At 38.0% G+C, this 9,707-nt stretch overlaps 1 long non-coding RNA gene across 1 annotated transcript; it reads right to left on the reverse strand.

Moving 5' to 3' along the window:
• Positions 1–2,756: 2,756 nt before the first annotated feature.
• Positions 2,757–9,243, reverse strand: LOC131279530 (uncharacterized). The gene is made up of 2 exons (XR_011649509.1): positions 7,288–9,243; positions 2,757–4,357 (listed from the first exon to the last, which is right to left on the reverse strand). It is a non-coding gene; the product is annotated as an uncharacterized lncRNA (long non-coding RNA).
• Positions 9,244–9,707: the final 464 nt, after the last annotated feature.

Below are 9,707 nucleotides of genomic sequence, written 5' to 3' on the forward strand. Positions count from 1 at the left end.
AATTATAGAATTGTTCATATGTGGTAAAAGGATTGGTTAATTATAGAATTGTCCATATGTGGTAGAGGGATTTCAGGCCAGATCTTCCTTATTGAAGGACATCTCACATTTGATTTGCTTCTGATACCTTCCTGATCTTGTAATCTTGGTTCTAAGAAAGGAACCAAGATTCCTGGTTTCTCAAAGGTCAACTAAAGGATAAGAGTCTGTTTTCTGCATATGCACAGGTAATATGACCTGTAGTTAAACGAGCTCAGAAGAAAAGTTTATGGGAGTGGATGTACCTCAAGCAGTAGAGTGCCTGCTTCCCATGTGAGAGGTCCCAGGTTCAGTCCCAGGTTCAGTCCCAGGTGCCTCCTAAAAACAAAAATGAGCAACAAGCAATAAGTGAAAAACCCAACTCAGGAAAGCCAGTGTGACTCAGTGGTTGAGCACCGGCTTCCCACATACAAGGTCCCAGATTCAATCCCCAGCCCTGGTACCTCAAACAAAAATAAAGAGAGGGAGAGAGAGAGAGAGAGGGAGGGGAGAGAGAGGGGGAGGGGGTGAGAGAGAGAAAGGGAGTGAAGGAGAGAGAGAGAGAGAGATTTGCCTGCCCATGATTTCAACCTAACTCACCATGTCCCAAAGTGTCCAGGTGGCAGCATTACCTTTCAGTTCAAAGGAACCCTTGTTGCATCTCCTTGTGGAAGCATTCCTCCTTTTGTAACTAAGACCTATAGGCCAGTACAGCTTAAGGATGTTTGGACAGGAAGCAAACAATTTTCCCAGTGGATCTAGTGGTAATAGTGAGTGGTGCCAATCCCATCTCCACCCCTTGATTCCTGGACCCATGAAACCTGGCTATGGAAGAAATAGGACCATAGAGTAGATGCTGATCTAGAGCATACAGAGACCCTTGGAGGACAATGCACCAGCCCTGCAAGGTATTGCCATCTAGTTGGTGCCATAATTGAGGCTTCAAAAGACCACTCAACCATTCTATCAATCTAGCTGTTTCAAGATGATCAGGAATATGGTAAGACCAGTGAATTCCATGAGCATGTGCCCATTCCTGCATATCATTTGCTGTGAAGTGGGTTCCTGGATCTGACGCAATGCTGTGTGGAACACCATGATGGTGGATAAGACATTCAGTAAGTCCACAGATGGTAGTTGTGGCAGAAGCATTGCATGCAGGGGAGGCAAACCCATATCTGGAGTATGTATCTATTCCATTTAGAACAAATTGCTTCCCCTTCCATGATGGAAGGGGTCCAATATATTCAAACTGCAATCAGGTCTGAGCAGGCTGATCACCTCCGGGAATGGTGCCATATTCAGGACTAAGTGTGGGTCTCTGCTACTGGCAGATTGGGCACTTAGCAGTGGCTGTAGCCAGGTCAGCCTTGGTGAATGGAAGTCCATATTGCTGAGCCCATGCATAGCCTCTATCCCTACCACCATGGCCACTTTTTCATGAGCTCTTTGGTCAGTGACAGGAGTGACTGGCGAAAGAGGCTGACAGGTATCCACAGAACAGGTCATCTTATCCACTTGATTATTACAATCTTCCTTTGCTGAGGTCAACCTCTTGTGAACATTCATGTGGGACATAAATATCTTCATGTTTTTTGCCCACACAGAAAAGTCTATCCACCTACTTCTTCTCCAGACCTCTCTGTCGCCAATTTTCCAATCATGTTCCTTCCAAGTTCCTGACCATCCAGCCAAACCATTGGTGACAGCCCATGAATCAGTGTGCCAAGGCACCACTGGCCATTTCTCCTTCCAAGTAAAATGGACAACCGGGTGCACTGCTTGAGGGTCTGCCCACTGGAAGGATTTCCACTCACCACTGTTCTTCAGGGACATCCCAGAAAAGCCTGGAATGCTGCAGCTCTCCACTTTCAGGTGGTACCTGCTTATCTTGCAGAACCATCTGTAAAACTGGCCCAAGTTTTCTCTTCCTTAGTCAATTGTTTGTAAGGAACTCCTCAAGAGGTCTTAACTGTGGGCTGGGAAAGAGAAGGTAATGTGGCAGGAGAGAGGGCCATGGGAAATTGTGTCGGAACCTTGGTCGGTGACCCGAGGTATCGGGAATGAAAGACAAAGAAAGATTGGGTTCAGGGGATCTGAGAGCATTGATTTCTCAAGCTCATCAGACAACTTTATTGAGTCGAGGGGCTAGTATATATACCCCTAACATATGTGACACTCAGCATAAAATCAAGTTAACCTATTACCCTTACCTCATTCTATATTAACTAATGATTGATGAACACCAACAAACTTTACTGGAACTATTATTATAAAAATCAGTAACTATACTCACAAATCTTGTTACTCAGGTCGTTCTGTTCTATATGTTATTGTTCTGCCTGCAGGTGTGCTTTCCCTGCCAAGATTGTGATCCGCACTGATAATCACAAGGGACAGTTTGACTCAGTAGTCAAGGAAGTAACTTGCTTCCATGGAAACAACATGGCTTTGTTTCCCACAATTCCCCCTTTTTGTTTTAGTCAGGGTGACTGTGCCTGTGTTAGGTTGCCCCCCAGGGGGTCTTACCCATCATTGACTACCAGCCAAGCTCACTGACTTCGGGGTACTATTGTAGTGTTTTAGCAAGTACTAAGTTATTAGCCTGTCCCATTGTGTCCAAACGGTGCAATCTCTGGCAAACACCTTTACCCAGGCAAGCGACAACCATGAGCAACAGGATTAATACACATATCCCTATTCCTAAGGCAGATAAGAAATGCTGAGACTTCCACCAATCAACAGGATTAAACTTATTTAAATGTGAAATCAAATCATTAAAGATGTCCTTATCATTATCTACGTATATCTGATTAAGAGACATTTCTAAAATCTTTTTCTGCAATTCCTCAATTTCTAATAACATATTTCCTTTGTGTCCTAACAAATCATTTCTGATCTTATTCCATTGAAACATAGAAATGTTATAATTCAAAGGAGTAATACAAAAATTACTTTCATTCCAATCACATTTCAATCCTCTTAACAAATTCAAATTATAAACTTGGTCTCCTAAGTGTAAAACAGCAGATTCCAAATCACTAACTCTGTCATTAAGTCCTTCATCAATGTGCTCCTGACTATGCCATAAGTCACTTGCATTCTTGTGCCAATCATGCACGTATTGCTGTGTTTGCACCATCTCATGCAATGCAACAGCAGCAGTGGCAGCAGCAGTGATGACACCAATAAGGCCAAGAATGCCAGCTATGAGAAGTCCCAAAAATCTCTTAGATCATTTCAACAGTCCTTGAGCCAGGTGGAAAAGAAGATGACTTTCAGATGACTGCAACATCTGATTCATTTTCACCGGGATCCACACTCCTCGTCTTCGGCGAGCCATGGTGATAATATCTCCATTCTGTAAAATATTCTCAGACAAGGAAGTATACAAAGCCCCATCCTTATAAAATAAAGCATTTTCAGTAATGGTAGCCTTCTCTACCACAAACACATATGGATCTCTGACACATGATTGAAAATGATGAATTTGATCTAATTGTAAATATTGTCCATCCATACTTTTATTACCTTTCCATTCAGAAGTAGATGCCACTCCTAAGAAGACTTTCCATATTTGTTTTTGATCATGGACTCCAGTGCTATTACACCATGGAAGAGGAACCCATTTCCCTATATTATTCCAATCACTACTATTTTTGGTAAAAATTATTTTTTCATCCAAATCAAGGGATTCATGAAAGGGATACTGCATATTATTAATTTGTTGTCCCAAGCTATTTATACCATACCAAATAAATCTGCCCTGATATTTGTTGGGATTCCCCATAGGGGCACTTTCCCAAACTATTCCATAGGAATCATTAAAAACGACAGATCCTCTTCCCATATGGCACTCATACCATCTTTGCATATCACCAGCATTCCTCTTAGGACAACTATAACTTGGATACTTATATTCTTGGTATTGATAGGATGGTAATAAAGTTACCAAAGATTTAGTATTATTATGGCTAAAATTGATCATAGTTCTATTTTTCACAGCCATACATGGTAGGCGATTGCCAATGCAAAGAGGTCAGAAATCAAATGGAAGAAGGAGATTATAAATCCTTTGTCCTTCTTCTCATGGCTTAAGTGGTAGTCTATCATCCACGGGTCCAGGAAATATATGAGTTCTATTTAAATAGACAGGAAAAGAAGGATCTTTCCAGGTTAACACTCGAAGTAATGGGGGATTAGGGATATAAGCCCAATATGTGTAATTACCATTGCCGGTTTCACTCACTATCAGTAGGACCCATATGTGTAGGAGACTCCACTTCTTCAGTCCTAGGTTTAATCCTTTTTGCTGGAAGCCAGATTTCTTCTCCATTTTCTGAAATGATAAGAGCATAACCTCCCCCCCATACTTTAACCCTGCCTTTTTTTCCATTCATTACTTAAAGCATCTTTCCAAAATACTGGTTGATTCTCAGATTCTGCAATTTCTGTGGATGTTTGAGAATGTCCAAAATGACATTCAGCTGGTGTCATAGAATCATAAACATTAAGAAAATTTAAGGTAAATAAAGCTTTAGCCAGTTGGTCTTTAGGTGATATCATACCATCATCTTCCCCTTTTTGTTTTAAAAGCATAGTTTTGAGAGTATGATGGTATCTTTTAACAATAGCTTGACTTGTAGGATTATGGGGAATGCTGGTAACATGTTCAATAGCATATTTCCTACAAAAGGAAGCAAAGGATTTACTAATATAGGAAGGTTCATTATCAGTTTTAATTTTTAGAGGGCATCCCATTACAGCAAAAGCAGACCAGAGATGTGAGCGAACATGATGAAACCATTCCCCACTTTGAGCAGTAGCCCACATGAAATGAGAATAAGTGTCAATACAAACATGAACATGTTGTAGTTTACCAAAGGATGGAATGTGGGTAACATCCATCTGCCATAATTGATTAGGAGTCAGGCCTCTGGGATTAGTTCCAGCTTGAAAAGGCACTGCTGTTAGTGGTCCACAGGTAGGACAAGTACGGATAATTTCCTGTGCTTGTAGTCTTGTTAACTTTTGATATTTATTTAGCAGGCCTTTAGCATTAATGTGAATTAAAGCATGGTAATCATGAACACTTTGTAAACACCCCACTAATAAATCAGCTCAAGCATTACTTGCTGTTATAGGACCAGGCAAAGATGTATGAGAACGTATATGTGTAATGTAAATAGGATGCTGTCTTAATCTAATGAGATGTTGCAAATCAGCAAAAAGTTGAGATAATTCATCAGTAACAAAGATATGAGCCATTTCAATATGCTTAACAGTAAGGCATACATATTCAGAATCAGAGACAATATTCAAAGGTTTCTTAAATATTGTTAATACCTTAATGATGGCAGCAAGTTCAGTACGCTGAGCAGACGTGAATGGAGTCTGCCAAGCCTGTTCTTTTTGAGAAGTAACGTATGCTGCTTTTTTTATTACTATTACTATAGTAAATACTGTACAAGATAGTTGGGCTATGCACATAGCCCTGAAAAGCACTGCAAAAGTTTATTGTTGCATTTTTTACAGATAGAGGAATGCAGCTGGCTTGATTTGTCTAAGAAGACACTAAAGAAAGTCTTAGCAAGTTTTAAAACAAAGTGATAGCAACACAGCTGGACATTAACTTTTGCAACTAGAAGTGTTTGGGATTGCTGCATACTACAGTGTTGTTACTTTAATCTATGATAAGAGGTTGTTTCTATGACACACACTCTTTTATAATAATTAAAACCACAATTAACCACATTGTACTTTTCTTTTTAATATTATGCTGATATATTGGTAACTTTATACACTTTTAAGCATTTATAGAAATCTTTTACTCATACAATTTTAATTAACAGAGGGTTATAACACTTTAAAACACCTTTTATTCAGCTTATAATTTTTCTTTCAAGGTAAAAGAACAAATCTTTTATAATTAGTTTGGAATAAAAGGCTACTTTTCAGGATTTGATTTCAAGAAAGCAGTTTTGAACATTATGTTCCTTTAAAAGAGATAAAACTTTTCCGAGGAAATGATGAGGTTAAAGCACAAGAAGCTATTTTGATAAAACAGACTTTCTTTGTATACTGATTATTGAGGATAAAAACTTTTACCAAAACAGATTAATGATTTGAGAAGCTTTGAGAAAGAACAAAATTTTAACTTTGCATTCATATACTACTTGATATTAAAGCTTTTAAAATTTTATAGATAGACCCATCAAATTTTATTAACTTTAATTATAAAAGTTTCTTTTCTACGAACCTTCTGCACTTTTAGTATTCACTCAGGTTTTGTTCCATATTTTACTCTTTCTTAATAACCAATCATTTTATCTTAGGACAAAATCATTTCCTGTTTCCTTCATAATAAAAACACATTTCATATAGCCCATATACGAAGTTATCAAGCAAACTTCTCATAACATAATACCGTCAACACTTAACAAGCTTGTTAAAATAATAAACTTTTCTTTACTTTAAATACTTAGTAGCATGCAATATCAGAAACAGTTTCCTAGTAGCAAGTTGTCAAAGGAGGCTGGCTGCAGCCAAGCTTTTCTGTTATAAAATTACCTTTTATTATTATTATCATTATTATTATTAATTCAGGTTTGTTTAATAATGACCTTTTGGAATTAGCCACTTAAACACTTTAATTTAAACAATGTTTCATAAGACTTTTTATAATTATTTATAACCATATAGACTATAATTATATTATTTTAAGACAAATTTTACTTTTACAGATCACTTTTTTTTTTTTTTTTTAACTTAAAGTTACCACAATACTTTCTATAACTTGCCACATGCATTTAAGTTCCAAGAGTTTATGAAAATTAGCCATCCTACTTTAGGGCAAAACACACTTTTTTGCAAAAACTTATTAATTTTCAATTAGCATTCTCACAAACTTTTAACCTTTTTAATATTCATTTAAGTTTTACGTCCTTCATATTATCCTGTGAAGAAAAATAAGCTATTCATTTCAATCTAGGCAAGAACAACCTTTCATAAAAAGACATAGTAATTTTGTTAATCAAGACTCACAATTTTTATCATCGTAGAGATCTTATTAACATTTAAACTTATGTGTTAATATAAGCGCTTATTTAATTTTTGGCCATTTGAATAGAGCTCTTTTATAAATTTTTATTAATTTATATTACCATCCGGAGGTATCAAAATATACACTGACATTGAACGAACACACACAGAACAATCAACAACACAGTAACAGAAACATACAGTTTACAATTAACTCATAATTCTTACTTTCTTGGTATAGCTGCTTTTAAGCTCTCCATTATATCACATTTTAAATATCACATCTTAAGGTTTCTTCTGGAATCCATGTTGCCTGTAACATGCAAGCTTGTGCTTGGAAACATTTTTATTAGTTATCAGCAATCAGTTAAGATAACTTGAGCAGCAAAAATGTAGTTAAAACTCTAATTTAGCAGTTTAGACAGACCGTTAACACACATTTTTGGATTATTACTCTGTAAGACTATTCTGAGACTTGAAGTTCAGGAGTAAACTATTGATTTAAAACTGAAAATTCCTTTTTAAACCTTGATAAAAATTTTGTACTAATTTTATTATCTTGGTTAAATAAGCCCAATTAGAATTAGCATGGAAATAAAACAGAACACCAATGTTGCCATGTTTTTCTCTTTTTTCAGTGGCTTAACTCTATTAACCCCACTAGCCCATAGCTACATTGTCATGTAGACAGCAGGGGTTTTGCAGAGTTGCTGCCAGAATAGTTTCCTTATCTTAGTTAACACTTTAACAGAGTTTTCTTACAAGCCTGCTTTCACTAACAAGGACATTATTTAGTATCTTTGCCCATTTTAAATCTTTCAATAGTTTAAAAGTTTTTGGCTCAGGATGAAACTTGACACCCCCTTGTGGGTGTTAAGCATCAGGAAGAATTTGTTGAATAGTTACAGGAAAAGCTGCTACAGCTTGCATAGCCAGAGGCTCACCTTGACTAGATCCCAGTAAAAGACATCTCATTAATGGAGTAACAGGCACAGGATTTGGCTTAAAGCTGCCATGAACATAAGGCAGGTCCGTAGAGAAAAGTCCACTAGGTACTTTTCCAGGTTCTGGAGGTGCAGAAGGAACCTCATGAGTCAAATTAGGATATATGTTTGCCTTAGAAATATTTAGTTCCGACATGGATTTAGTTAAGAGTGGATTTGTGTCTTTAACTTCAAATAACTCTTCTTCTTCCTGATCCTCCTCCAAGTTCCTGTCTTTACCTGTATCATTCATAGCCGTTTCCTCCCTTGAGAAAAGAACAATCTCTTCTTCTTTGTCAGACTGCAAAGGATCTAATGCAGCAGCAATATGCTGTCCTAAGGCCCAAACTGATACAGGTATATTCTCTCCTTTCTGATATGCTCTCCGCAATGCTTTCATTACTTGCCTCCATTGCTTAACATTCATCAAATTCTTTCCTTGTGGTTGAAACCAATAACAATGCTTTTGAACCAAAGCAAACAATTCTAACAAATCTGCAGTCTTAACTGTGATGCCTACACTGTGCAACAGTGTTTTCAAAACCTGTGAATATTCTTCCAAGCGTCCTGGTTGATTACCCATACCCTGATGCTAGCGGAAAGCAAAACTTAATAATATGAAGGAGCAATCTACCCGGGTTAATTAATTTCGACGCTCCTTACCTTAAAAAGGCTTTTCAACTTTCCACGTTCCCGATCCAGAGGTGGAAGATCCTACGCTGCCGTGTCTTGATGAATCCTCTGCCTCGGGCCCCACGTCTGGGCGCCACCTGTCGGAATCTTGGTCAGTGACCTGAGGTATCGGGAATGAAAGACAAAGAAAGATTGGGTTCAGGGGATCTGAGAGCATTGATTTCTCAAGCTCATCAGACAACTTTATTGAGTTGAGAGGCTAGTATATATACCCCTAACATACGTGACATTCAGCATAAAATCAAGTTAACCTATTACCCTTACCTCATTCTATATTAACTAATGATTGATGAACACCAACAAACTTTACTGGAACTATTATTATAAAAATCAGTAACTATACTCACAAATCTTGTTACTCAGGTCGTTCTGTTCTATATGTTATTGTTCTGCCTGCAGGTGTGCTTTCCCTGCCAAGATTGTGATCTGCACCGATAATCACAAGGGACAGTTTGACTCAGTGGTCAAGGAAGTAACTTGCTTCCATGGAAACAACATGGCTTTGTTTCCCACAAATTGTGCTTTCAGGATGCACTTTAGCCCTATCTCGGATATACCACTTTCATTTTATCATAGAGCAAAGCTGTGCATTGCAAAACTTTATGGCTTGGCAGGTCAGACAACACCCAGCTCAGGTCTCATGGTAACTTGATTGCCTGTGGTTAAGCTTTTGGGTTCTACTGAAGCCCAGTAGTGGGCCAAAAGCTGTTTCTCAAAAAGAGAGTGGTTACCTGCACATGATGGCAAGGCTTTGCTGTAAAATCCTAAGGGTCCGCATTGTGATTCTCCTATAGGGGCCTGCCAAAGCCTCCAGACAACATCTCAATTTGCCACCGACACTTACAGCACCATCGGAAGTGGGCCTGTTGTAAAGTGTTCTCTTGTTCTGGTCCCCACTTAAAAATAGCAGCTTTTTGGGTCACTCAGTAAATGGGTCAGTATTACATACCCAAATGAGGATTATGTTGTCTC

This window comes from Dasypus novemcinctus, chromosome 8 (genome assembly GCF_030445035.2).
Source record: "Dasypus novemcinctus isolate mDasNov1 chromosome 8, mDasNov1.1.hap2, whole genome shotgun sequence".
NCBI classification, from domain to species: Eukaryota; Metazoa; Chordata; class Mammalia; order Cingulata; family Dasypodidae; genus Dasypus; species Dasypus novemcinctus.